This window comes from Adiantum capillus-veneris, chromosome 3, assembly GCF_014529385.1.
Source record: "Adiantum capillus-veneris isolate H3 chromosome 3, ASM1452938v2, whole genome shotgun sequence".
In the NCBI taxonomy this organism is placed as follows: domain Eukaryota; kingdom Viridiplantae; phylum Streptophyta; class Polypodiopsida; order Polypodiales; family Pteridaceae; genus Adiantum; species Adiantum capillus-veneris.
The window spans coordinates 148,665,776-148,680,217 of NC_140933.1; positions in this window are offsets into that span (position 1 = coordinate 148,665,776).

The following is a 14,442-nucleotide window of genomic DNA, read 5'->3' on the forward strand; positions in this document are numbered from 1 at the left end:
GAATGTAAATTCCAATGAGGCAAATGTACACTCTATGGGGCTCTCTGAAAATGTTATAGATCAGCCTATTACTAATGCAGATGTACATGATGTACTTGATGAGGCAAGGGCTGAAAAAGAGTAGGCTAGAGGTATACCAAAATGGCTGGTGCATACATTGCATGACAGTAAATTGGATACACCTTTGTAGAGGTGCACTCATTCAATCTCTCACCATGCATTTTATGCATCAAATTGTTATGATTTGGCTGTGTCTAGCTTACATGATGTTGAGGAACCTCAGTCTTTTGATGAAGCACAAAACTCAAAAAATTGGATGGTTCCCATGCAATCAAAATATGATGCACTTATAGAAAATACACATGGACTTTATGTGATTTACCTCCTAGCAAAAAGGCCATTGGTACAAAGTGGGTTTACAAGTTGAAACGCAAGCCGGATAGTGAGATTGATCGCTATAAGTCTCGACTTGTTGCAAAGGGTTATGCACATAAAAAAGGCATAGATTATGAAGAGACTTTTTCTCCCACTTGTCGTATAACTACTGTGCGTTTTCTATGTGCATTGTCAGCTCATTTTGGTTGGGATGTACATCAATCAGACATTGTTAATGCTTTCTTGAATGGTGTCATATTTGAGGAAGTTTATGTAACACAGCCTTGCGGTTTTGTCAAGAAAGGACAAGAGGATAAAGTGTGCAAATGTAACAAAGCTTTGTATGGGTTGAAGCAATCTCCTTGTGCTTGGTATGAGAAGGCTGACACTTATTTGGTCAAACAAGGCTTTCGTATTAGTCCAATAGAAAGCACATTGTATGTAAAGCGTGAGGGTGATGTACTTCTCATCGTGGTTCTTTATGTGGATGATTTGCTGGTCATTGGACCAAATGAGAGACATATTGCTGAATTTAAGGCTGATTTGAATGGTACTTTCAAGATGAAAGATTTGGGGATGCTTCATCATTACTTGGGTATACAGTTTAAGCAGTTTGATGGTGGTATTGCCTCGTGTCAAAAAAGTTACATAGAGACATTGCTATGTAAGTTTGAACTTGAGGATTGCAAACCTATTGCCACTCCCATGGAAACAAGTTTGAAATTGAGTCTTCATGATGTTGGTGATCTTGCATATGTCACTCTTTACCAAATTGTTGTTGGAAGCCTCATTTATGTATGCAAAATGAGGTTGGATATTCAGTTTGCACTCTCACAGGTCAACAAATTCATGCATAGCCCAGGGTCTAAGCATTGATAGGCTGTAAAGAGGATTTTTTGCTACTTGAGTGGCACTTTACATCTTGGGTTGTTAGGATTTTCTGCTACTTGAGTGGAACTTTACATCTTGGGTTGTTTTATCCCAAGCTGTTAACCCTCGTGGCTCACGGACACCCTATCGCCTACGACGGACACCGTAACCGTATTATTTATTTAAGTAGAGTCAGGCACCGGGCTTGTCGGTCCAATAGGGAAAGGTAGAGTGATCGCCGATGAGAGGCGCACTCTAACACGAACATGCTAGGGTTAGTTGGCTAAGCATGGGCGCCCAAGTGTGAATGGGGTGAGCTCACATAAAAGCCAATTAAACCTAAAATTGAGTCATTCTCTCATTGTGCAATAGAAGCTACTCTTGCTCCATCTCCACCTTCTCCTTCACCATCTCCTTGTGTGTGTGCGTGTGTGTGTGAGAGAGAGAGTGTGAGAGTGTGTGTACGATCGAGCGTTGCGGCGGCACGACGGCAGCGAGGTGGTTGAGCACGGCGTAGCGGCGTCTCCCTCTTCTTCGCGACGCGGGAATCCTTCATTCGCAACTACGCATGAAGGTGAGTGACACACCGTTCTTCCTTGTGAGCTTGTCTGTTGTATGACTGTGTGCTAGGAGCCTTTGTGGCTCGCACACGGCGCGTAGCAAGTCCCTAGCCTTGACATTTTTGGCGCCGCTGCCGGGGAGCTACTGTGCGTGAAGCTCCAATGGCGACCTGTAAATTGTATTGAAGCTATTTTTTATGTAGGAAAGGCGTGGCTTAAGTTTGATCATTGTTGTTATGCAAAAACAGTAGAGAAAGACACAATGTTGTTGACTGCATTCAAGTTTTCTGTGTTCTGTTAAGCTTTGTTTTGTTAGTTCTATTAATCTCCGATTTCAGCTTACACAGTTAGCATTTCTTGCGTTTTTGCATTTTTTGCATTTTCTGGTTTGCACTGCACAGTTCTGTCAAGTTTCAATTTCTGCATTTTCTGTGTTTTCTGGTTTGTGCACAGTTAGGCGCACAGTTAGTTAATTAAGCAGGTTAGTAATTAGGTGAACCTCTAATTAGCAGGTCAGTAGGTAGGTGGGACAGTAAATAGTTAGGTGAGGTCAACGCGCACCAAAACGCGTACCAAATAATATCCAAATAATAAAAATTCTTTTTTGAAAAAAAAAGAAAAATAAAAACGTGAGTGAGGGGGAGGTTAGATTTTCGAAAATAAAAAACGTGAGTTATAAAAACGGACGGGTTGGTTTGTATAAAAGTTAGATCGGGGTCGGGATCATTTCCCCAAGCCCAAGCCCAAGCCCAAGCCCAGGCCCAGGCCTCAGTCCTCAGTCCTATGATATATACTAGACTCACTCTTATATATATACCCTACCCCCTCAAGAGGGAATGAAAGCATGTGGGGCAAGTCCTCCACTCTCCTCCCTTCTCTTTCCACTTGCACCCTTAGACTTGCTATTTGGAGCCTAGTTCCCTAGCTAGGAAAATACCGTTTTGGGCTTTTCTGGAGCAAAATAGAACCAAACGGTGGGCTGTAAAGCACAGCGCGTCCCTCCTAGCGATACGCTCGTTTCAAGCTATCACACGGCCCATTCCACGACATGCTCTAAAAAATCTAGCAAAAAAACAAACAAAAAAACAAACAAAAAAACACTCAAAAAACTAGTCACAAGGCCTCCTAGAGCAGCTTTTTGACACCTTAGGGTATCAAAAGCACATGCACTTACGCTCTGGGCGGGTGCTAGAACACGAGCATATTGAGGGTGCCTCTGTTCATACGGACACCCATTACCCATCCACGATAGGCTCTAGACCCTCAGCGGGGACACAAGGTAGCACCACCCAAGACCCTAAAATAGCCGCTAGTGATTCCTCCTCCGACTCAGAAATCATGGAAGCATACCCTACCCAAAACACTGAGAGAGAAGGCCATGCACCTCCCGAAGCTCCACAGCCTAGTACTAGTATGTTTAGCCGTTTCATGGAAACATTAGGTAGAGCTACTCGCTCGGAACCTGATGCAAATGAAGCACACGAAGGGGGTGGGGAAGTGGACTCTCCTTTCACATCGCACGTGGACCCCACACCCCCAAAGAGTGTCCATGTGGATATCCTGCCAACTTCTTACCAAGAAGGCCCTGTTGAGCTACCTCCTTCAGAAGTTCCCTCTAGAGTACCGTTGGTGACAAGTAAAACCACGGGGAGCAACATTGCTTCTACCTCACAAGAAACCGTTAACACGTCGACTCTAGAAGGATTGTTCATTAATGATCATTGGACATACGACCTCCACACTGAGGTGTTGACGGATCTACACTCTGGCCACGCCTACCATATAGGATGGATAGAGATTGTACAATCCACCTCTAGTGCCACGAGCATCGAAGATCAACAGAAAATGATCTGTAATGTTATCCATGGCATTATTCAATCGGAAAGGCAAAACCGAGGGGTAAATATACTCTCAATTGGCCCCATGAGATTTCTGGATACGAGCAAGGCTCAATAGCCTACTCTATCACAAATGGAGACTCCTCTAATGAGTCCCATGGACCTATCTTACGTCATTTCACCTGGGGTCTCTATGCAATCTGAGTCTCCGAGCGACAACTTTAGCTTCCCTAACTTGGCTCAACCCTCTATTAAGGAAAACACAGTGCTCACTCCAGGGATAAGCCTGACAGAGAATGTACCGATGACATCTACGGTTAGCGCAGTGCCACTACCTAGTGTCGTAGTACCTAATATGGGGCCTCGACTGTATGTGCCTCTAGCCCCTTATGCACACATGGCCCCCACACCTCCAATTGTACCACTGGTTTATGCTCCTCGAGTGCCGCTCCCTAGCCCTTATCCGAGTGGACCTATGCCCGGTTATGTTCCATATCCTGCATCATCCACACATATGCCAAGACCGGTACCCGTCCCTCTCCCACATATGATTCCAAGAGTACCTCCACCGGCACTGCCTCCTCACATAGGTGACTTGGCAGCGTTTGCTCAAACCATAGGTCGATCTATCGCGGAAAATATGCGTCATGCATCTGATAGAGAGCCTAGAAGTAAGGCAGTACAAATTGCCAAACTCATGCAAAAATTCAATGGGGACGAAGATGCTAGAAAACACATTGAAGTGTTTGAACAAGTATGTGATTCCTTAGGGGAACGCAACGAACTACATAAGTGCAATGCCTTAAGCTTGACATTAAGTGGGAAGGCTGGAGATTGGTATAGAACCCTAAGGGTGGACGAGAAAACAATCTACCCTACCCTTCGAAGGTTGTTTCTAAAGGAGTACATATGAGAAGGTGTGCTTTGGGGTGTAGCATCTCAGCTACAGAAGGCCGAACGTAAGGAAGGAGAGTCAGTAAGGGACTTCATTAGTCGTCTAAAGCACTTAAACTCTCGCTGCCCTGTAAATGAGCGCTTCAACAATAACCAACTGCTTGATCGATTCATTCGAGGGTTGAGGAATGAAGGAATCTATAATGGACTAGTGATTAGAGGTATCACAACCTGGGAAGATGTCACTGCCAATGCAATCCAATTAGAGGACAACTTGATGATAGCAGGCATGAGGGTGTCTACTGACACGAGATCCACTAGCTCACAAGCCATTGAGTATGAACCCATGACTGCAAAGCCCATTGCCAATGAGCCAAAGGTATTTGAGACATTCTTGACAGACCTCACCAAGGCAATCCAAGAGTCTCTTAAGGATAATCGACCCCCTCAAAATAGTCACATGTATCCAAGAAGGGAGCAACAATGGTGTTCCATTTGCTTAGGTCCACATAGAACTAGTGAGTGCCCTATGTTTAGAGTAAAATTTAATGGAACTTGCAACGCATGTGGTAGGTATGGTCACCAAGCTAAGGATTGTTTAATGATCAAACGTATGATGGCAAATAGACCACCTGTAGCCTGGACGGATGCACCTCGAGCTCTTGTATTGATGCCTGCTCCACCTGTTGAGCAACTACCACAACACATGGTCCCTAGATCTCAAAATGTTGTACCAGCTACACCGCTACCACCTCCTGTGCTAGGACCGCAGCCCCCCGCATCCAAGAGTCGCCCCTATGAACCGAGTGGGTTGCGAGCCATCTAATGCTTATGCAGATGGCTGTGAGGAGGAAATAGACACTAGTATTGCCTAGGGACTTGATACATTGGAAGAGTGTCCTATATACTACATGGAAGATTGTTGGGGGCAAGTCAAGCCGGTTTATCAAGCTGCTGCTCTCGCATCCAGAGGTCAAAATATCAACACCCAGGCTAGGAGGCCACCTCTTCAATGCTACGAGTGTGGTGGACCACATCGGGCAACAGAGTGCCCTATTAGGCTGCAAAAGAATGCTGCACAGATGCAAATGAATCAAGGGAGCACGTCTGCAATGCCAATACTCACATGTAATCGTTGTGGCATAGATCACTTGATTGCCCAATGCCCCTATAACCCAAATGCGCCTAAAATCACACCCCTAAATTTGGTCGAAATTGCTAGTGTGACATCGCCAATACCACCCGTCGCACCCGCTTATGCGATTACACGGTCCATGCTTCAAGGGCCAGGCCATATCCTCGAAGAGAGAGATACCGCGTCAGTTATCCAAGCAAAGAAAAAGAAGACACGAAGGAAGAGGTCGCAAAATACGGGAAATTCAAAGCCAAGTTCCAAAACAAACATAGGAATAGGACATGACCCCGTGTATATGAATGACCTCGAGGATGATTCAGATTCAATCGAGACAATGGAGACTAGAACCAATACCACAAAGGGAAAGACCGACAAAGAAAACCGTAACATGGAACCAAATGAAAACCGAATAAGAGAAAACCATAAAGAGCCTCTGAAAAGACCACAAGTGTTTCCAAATCCAATCCAAGACCCCCAAGATAAACCGCAGGGGCAAAAAGGGAAGAATCGTAAAAAGAAGATTGGGACGTACCCAAACCCAGTAGACGAGATTGAGCAGGTGAAACATCTAAGAGGTTTAGTGGAGGAGACTCAAGGGAAACTAGAACCAGAACCCATGCATGCCAAAATTCATGACACAGTGTTTCCCACGCAAGTTCATCCACCCCACATGAACCATAGACCGTTAGCCATATCTAGTATCATCCAAGAAGGGAGTGAGGACGGGACATCAGAAAGTGAGCATACACCCTTCTTGTTGGAAAGGATGTTTAACGAAGGAATACCTGATCCCATTGAGGAATATGAGATTCCATCCTCACCAGTTCCTAGTCAAGGACCTACACCCTGCAAAATGCCAATGAATGTTGCCAAACTAGTGGACTTCATGTCTTCTGAGGTCCGAACCACGATCATAGCAAAGCTGTATGGAGATCCTGAGTTATTCCTTGCACTTCGAGCATTCCTTAACGGAGAGCTACGAACGGGATTACCGCAGTTTGCGCAACCAAATAGGCCTGACTCGATTATGATTGATGAGGAAAATCATGTGCAATCACTTGACTTAGATGGACACGAGTCTGATCGAGGTACCCATTAACGAATTAGGGCAGTATTTTGAAGGCGACGAGTCTAATGCGACCCTACCCATCACTACCAAGGGATTAACTATAAAGGGAATTCTTGATGGTGGTGCGGGAGTTAGCATCGTTACAAAAGATTGTTGGGAATCCATGGGAAAACCCCGCCTCAGTGTTACTAACATTGTGGTAAAGATGGCAAATGGTACCATAGCCAAACCTATGGGGATGCTCAAGGATCTTAAGATCAAAGTTCTAGGACACAAGGTACGACATACGTTCATTGTAATGGATTTCTCTAAACACCTTATGTCATATGAAATGATTTTAGGACGACCATTCATGAGGGAAGCACAAATGGTTCATGATTGGTCTAAAAATCATGTCTATTTGCAATTCCAAGACTCTGTCCTTAGAGTGGATTTGGTGACTGGTAAGGTACACCCCTTAGGGAGTAAAACCATTATTGATCATCGCTCTGACACCACAGTTCACTCGGCCCCACTACAATATTGTTACACTTGTAAGAAGGATACAGACATTGGCCAAGATTCTCCTTACATGGATGTGTTACCGGGTATGACGGAATCAGACAACGTAGACTGGGTACACCTAGCTGCAACCATAGATACCTGGGGAAATAGAGGAACCACTTGGGTCACACCAGAGGGGGAAGAGGTACCACAAATTGCACCTCTGAACATGATAAGTGCCATACATGCATCTTCTAAGGGCAAGGCAATTGTAGACCAATCTGACAGTGACACCGATAGCTCAATAGAAGACTTTGACCAACACGACTCAGACACTGACTCCCAGAGTGAAACGGATTCTGAATCTCATGAATTAGAGAGTGGAGCAAGTTCAGAGTCAAAACATTCGGAAGGACCGAGCACATCAACGATGATAGCTCCTCCGAGAGTGAAGAGGACACCAACGAGGACTCCTTTAGTGAGCCAGATCTAAATGCAAATCAAAAGCAGGTCTCAAATAAGAAAAAGAAAAACTTTAAGAGGCGTCGATATCGAGCCAATGTACGTGCTAGGATAAAAAAGAAGAGATCCTCAACAGAATGGCTCAGTTATATAGGAGCATGTGATGCTCATCGAAAATTGGTAGACGATTGGGGTGAATATCTCCAAAATGTTATGTGGTGTAGACCACGACCCCATGACATAGCCCAATTAGAGATCATAGACAAGCCAAAGTTGAGCCGCACTGCAAGGAGGCGTCAAAACCAAGAGTTAGCTCGACAACACAAGAAAGCAGAAATGGAAGCACAAACCAAAGCACAACCAGAATCCACAGACTTGCATCCTGCACCAGAACATTTCAAATCTTACACCACAGGGGAAGCAAAGGTTGTGTACACAAAAGCCCAAAGAATACCTATCGATGGGAATAATGGAATCTATGATGGTCCGGCAATAGTTAAAGAAATAGAATTAGCTGACCCCGGTGAAGAATCAAAACCTGTTTTTATTGCCCAAGACCTCACAGAAGTTGAAGAGGCGGTCCTCAAAGAGCTTCTCAAGGAATTCAAGGACGTATTCGCTTGGACATACCATGATATGAAAGGTGTTCCACCTTCTGTGGTCCAACATACAATCCCTATGATTAGCACTGCGAAGCCCGTACAACAAAGACCCTACCCGATGAATCCTAAGTACGCAAAGATCATTCAAGAAGAACTAGAAAAGCTTATCAAATGTGGGTTCATATATCCTATTGAACACTCTGAATGGGTGTCTCCAATAGTTATCGTGCCAAAAAAGAATGGGAAACTCAGGGTGTGCGTGGACCTCAAAAAAGTTAATGCAGCTACTAGAAGAGACCATTACCCCCTACCATATTCCGAACATGTACTCGAAAGAGTTGCAGGCAAGGAAGCTTATAGCTTTCTAGATGGGTACTCAGGCTACAACCAAATCACGATAGCCCTAGAGGACCAAGCTAAAACTGCCTTCATCACAGAATTTGGCGTGTTTGCATTTCGTGTGATGGATTTTGGCTTTACAAATGCCCCTGCTACATTCCAACGATTAATAAACACTGCTTTTAAAGAATATTTGAGAGAGTTTTGTGAAGCTTTCTTAGACGACCTTTGTGTTTACTCTTCTTGGAAAGAACATCTATCATGTTTGCGGAAGGTGTTTGAAAAGTGTAGGTTATATCGTATCTCATTGAACCCGTTCAAATGCCAATTTTGGGTCCAGAATGGAGTTATTTTAGGGCATATAGTATCTAAGAATGGTATCTCAACCGATGAGAGCAAAATTAAAGTGATTCTAGAGTTACCACCACCAACCAATTACAAGGGAGTTCAAAGGTTCATGGGACACGTGGGTTATTATCGACGGTTTATTTTATTTTTCGCTGAGATAGCACGTCCTTTGTACAAGCTTCTCATTGAATTTAAATGGACTGAAGAGTGTGACTAGGCCTATGAACAATTGAAGAAAACACTAGCAAGTGCTCCGATTTTAAGGACACCCAACTGGGATGTCATTTTCCATGTGCATATTGATGCATCAAACTTTGCTATTGGGTGTGTTCTCACTCAACCAGGAGAACATAAATTGGACTATCCCATTAGCTTTGCAAGCCGTCAATTGAACGATGCTGAAAGGAACTACACCACTACAGAGCGAGAAGGTTTAGCAATGGTTTATGCAGTAAAGAAATTTCGCTACTACCTTCTGGCAAACAAGTTTGTATTTTATGTGGATCATCAAGCGTTGCTGTATCTGGTAAACAAGCCATGCACCACAGGAAGAATCACACTATGGTTGTTAATTCTTCTGGAGTTTGATTTCACGATTGTAGTGAGACCCGGTAAAAGGCACGTCATGGCTGATCATTTGTCTCGCATACCCAATGGTGAAGCCCCTACAGGAGTTGATGATGAATTACCCGATACTTCCCTATTCATAGTTGAGACTATGCCTGAATGGAGTGAGAACATTGTTAACTTTTTAGTTAATGGTTTTCCACCCAAGGAACTTCGTAAGGATATCGCTCGAAGGCTAGTAAAAGAATGTGAACCCTATTGTTTGATTTCCGGAACTCTGTATAGATTAGGCAAGGACGATATTCTTAGGCGTTGTGCCCGCGAGGATGAATATTTGTATATCTTGCAAGAAGCACATATGGGCATAGCAAGAGGGCATTTTTCAGGAGACCTGACTGCTAGACAGGTGCTGCAATCAGGCTATTGGTGGCCAACTTTATTTAAGGATGCATCACTTTTTACAAAAGGGTGTGATGAGTGCCAACGTTACAAGACCACACAGCGCAAAGACAGAATGCCCTTACATCCTATTAAAGTAACCCAACCATTTGAAAAATGGGGCTTAGACTTTGTAGGTCCAATTAGTCCCGCAGCTCGCAACACTCAATCTCGATATATTCTAGTTGCTACGGACTATGTAACAAAGTGGGCTGAAGCTAAGGCTTCACAAAAAGCTGACGCGAGGACAACAGCTAAGTTTCTTTTTGAGAACATTATCACAAGATTTGGTTGCCCTTTTGAAATTGTTAGTGATAATGGTACCCATTTTATAAATGAGGTAATAAGAGAGCTTACCACGACCTTTATGATATCCCACCATAAGTCTACACCTTATTACCCGCAAGCTAATGGACAAGCCGAGAGCACCAACAAGACTCTAATCTCTATTTTAACCAAGACGGTAGAAGCTCATCGCTCTGATTGGGATTTGAAGTTGACATCTGCTCTATGGGCTTATCGTACTGTTTATAAAGTGGCTATTAATTGTACGCCATTCAAAATGGTATACGGCCAAGAAGCGGTTATGCCTTGGGAGTTTGTCATTCCTAGTCTTAGGGTAGCTTCACAGGAAGGATGAAATGGTAACCCCTTAACCGAGCGTTTGTATATCTTAGAAAAACTAGACGAAGAGAGATAGTTGGCTGTGCAAAATGCTCTTGTGGAAAAGGATAGGAGAAAGAAGTGGTTTGATCGCCATGTGAAGGATAAGGACATCAAAGTTGGTGATAAAGTCCTTATGTATGGAGTACGTAAAGAGAAGAAAAAGTTGAAATATGCTGGTAAAGGACCATATAGAGTATGTGAAATTACCCCACAAGGTACCTTTCGTGTGGAAACTCTTGATGGAGTTGAAACCATTGGATTCCTCAATGGGAGTAAATTCAAAAGATATTACGATCCTTTAAGCCAAGAAGAACCACGGGCCATTCATCAAAAGAAGGCCGCCAAAGCACAAACCGAGTTAAACAAGATACAAGCTCAAGCTGAGGCTAAGGAGCGACAACAACGTATAAGACAAAAACGAGAGGCTAACCTTGGAGTCACAAATGAATTCCACGTGGAAATCGAAGAGGATGGGTTGGACTCTGACACACCTCTACGATACCCTATTGAGTTAAATAGTGCCTATGGAAAAGTGCTATATAACGCCTTGTTGGACACGGGTGCTAAATATAATCTGCTATCCTATGGGGTGTGGTGTCAGTTAGGGAAGCCACCTCTATCTGAGAGTATTATCCAAGTCAAGGGTGTCAACAAGAAAAAAACTACGGTTTTTGGAATCTGGCACACTTCTGTCAGTTATGACAATGGAATTGTAGCTCAAGACTTTTTGGTCATGCCTACTGGAACTATGGAGGGTAATATAAACCTAGGCCGCACGTGGATGATAGCCACCAAATGCACTATTGATTGGGGGACTGGGGGTGTTACAACGCAAAAACCAACTCTTAGCCCTACCACTCAAGCCATAGTCCCTGAGATATTGCCTAAGGAAATAAAACCCAAGACATTGCATGTCCAGGAGGTTGAACCATACGTCCCCATAGCCCAACTCTCTAGAGCTTCAACTGATGTAGTTGAAAGAAATCTTGAGACACACAAGAACCATCCTAATATAACAGAGAAAACATACAAGTGGGTCCCTAAAGCTTCTGTAGTGAGCATGGTTGATGCAAAAAAATGGAAACCTCGTAAGAACTGTCCCACTCACTCCAAGAAATGTAAAGAAACGTTGCGTTGGATTCCTAAACGACTATTGGAAGCCCAAGGATACTATGAAGGAAATGATCAAATCTGGGTGCCCAAACGTAAAGTGTACTCTTACCTGTCACCTGGCCCATGTAAACCCAATCCTGTGGCTCCAAAACAAATTGAAAATCGCGGAAAGGAAAAAATCATGGAATGTTACACACCCGCTCTAGAGCTAGTTTGGGTACCAAAGGAAGAACGATTTGTTCCACCTAGCTCAGGAACAGGGAAATCAAATGAAGCTTCTTGCTCTTCATGTAGTTCCTATACGCAAATAGAAGCTTCGACACAACCTCCACCTACCACTGTACATATCCATACAAGCACGAAAGAGATTGCACCTCCCGGGGTAAGTTCACCACCTACAACAATGTTGCAAATAAAATCATGGGAGAGTACCTTACCACCCTTGCAACTAGATGAAACGCATAGGGCGGTCGAAAACTATTGGTTAAAACCTTCACCCATAACAACTTGGAACAATTGGTTTCAAAAGGTGACGACCTCATTCCAAAAGGTATGATCTACCCAAGGAAGGGGGGAGTGTTTGTGGACATCCATCATTCACTCGCTCCCCTCTCAACCTTCCTCCCTGACCTCTCAATTCCAATCTTAGGGAATGTATATATATAGCCTTATACTCACAAAAAACAAAAGTAGTAAAGAGCAAGAGCGACTAGCAACGAGAGAGCACCCTATCAGATCTTACATATAAGTCCAAATTCACCGTGTCAATTCAAGAAACACACAAAAACAACTCTTATGTTTTAAAGGCCTAACCAATTCTATCTGTATTGTCAGAAATGGCTACTTCACCAGAGGCATGCACTTCTATTTTTTATGAAAGGTACCCTTTGTCTTTTCCTCAAGTGTTCTACGTATGCTACCCTATACTTTCTTGCGAATGGGATTTGATAGAGAGCCTTGCATGTGAGAGAAATTTTGAGGAGTTAGAATGGCTGATACGTCTATGGCTAACTAGTGATCCCTACCCAGTAGCGAATGTGTCTCTAGTGGCACATGCTTATTCTTTTGCACAAGATGAGTATCCACGCATCGCGAGGTTCTTGATTAGCATGCTTGCACAAGAGGATGATGAAGAGGGACTAATAGAGACCGAGGAAGACTATGGCCTCACGGACAACGATTTTATTTATCTAGATGATGAGGATAGAGGCCTAGCCTTAGGGTGGCCACCCGGTTTATATAATATCCTCTTTCCTTGATTCTAAAAGGGGTGACAGATAGGTAGGTTAGGGGTCTAGATTGTGTTTTGAGTTTGTTTTTCAAGAGTTTTAATTTTTCACACTGACATGCCTCCTAGAGGTATAGTGCCTGTTTTTGGATGTGTTAGGTAGGACTTATATGGATCTCCATCCACATGGCTGAGGACATCTGCTTCAACGAAATGAGCCACTCCATACCTCCAGGTGTACTACTTTCCATGATTCATGTTGGTGGATATGTGTAATTGCTAATAATGATTTTTCATGCTTTGTTTGAGTGCAATAGTTATGATTGTTATCTGCCATTATAGATGTATAAATTTGCCTTTGCTTAAGTTGATTGAACTCCACATTAATCTTATGGATGAGCCTGGAGATTAGGAGACCGTGACTTTAGGTTAACTCATTTACTTGACCACTAGGCCTAGCTAATAAAATTATCCGAGTATTTGAGACCTTAGGAATGTTTTAGGCAGAGAAAGTCTTGCTCACTTAAACAACAAAAAACACTAGTGCGAATACCAAGGAAATGGAAGCAAAAAAAAAAAAAACAACATAAGTGCCACAAATGAAAAATCTTACGCTGGAAGAGAAATCCTGGCTTGAATTGGTACTTCACTCACATGTATTGTCTATGGTACTAGAGCCCTAGAGGTCCCAGTGTGGGCGCTTTTCCTTGAGAAGCAAAAAACCCTGGACATACAAAATAAGCACACACGTCACATGATTGTGACCCAAAGTAAAAAAGTATTAAAAATAAAAAAATAAAGACTTCCATTGAGCTTACAGTTAACATTTCAAGCTTTTGTTTGCAGTTGTGAGAGCGAGTTGGCTAATCAAAGCTGAAAAGCATAATTAGGGAATCTTGCATTTAGATAATCTTCTTAGCTTCGCTAGTACTAGAGTAGTTGTTTTAACCTTAGTCATAGCTAACTAATTGATAGACTCACCCATAAGCTCAAAACTCTTGATTAATTAATTTACTCAAAGTGCAATTTATTTGTCCTTAATGGCAGTCTAACATTTCATAAATCTTGCATTTACTCATTTCCACATGTACTTTACATTCCCCTCATGATTTATGGCAATATAATTCCGCTTGCTAAAACAGTGACTTTGCCTTGCAGATTCAAATCTAGATGCTCTACAACATGGACATACCAAGCTTCAACTCAATAGCTTCCGAGGACGGAATCTACATCAGGAAGGGGGGAAATGTTAACCCTCGTGGCTCACCGACACCCTATCGCCTATGACGGACACCGTAACCGTATTATTTATTTAAGTAGAGTCAGGCACCGGGCTTGTCGGTCCAATAGGGAAAGGTAGAGTGATCGCCGATGAGAGGCGCACTCTAACACGAACATGCTAGGGTTAGTTGGCTAAGCATGGGCGCCCAAGTGTGAATGGGGTGAGCTCACATA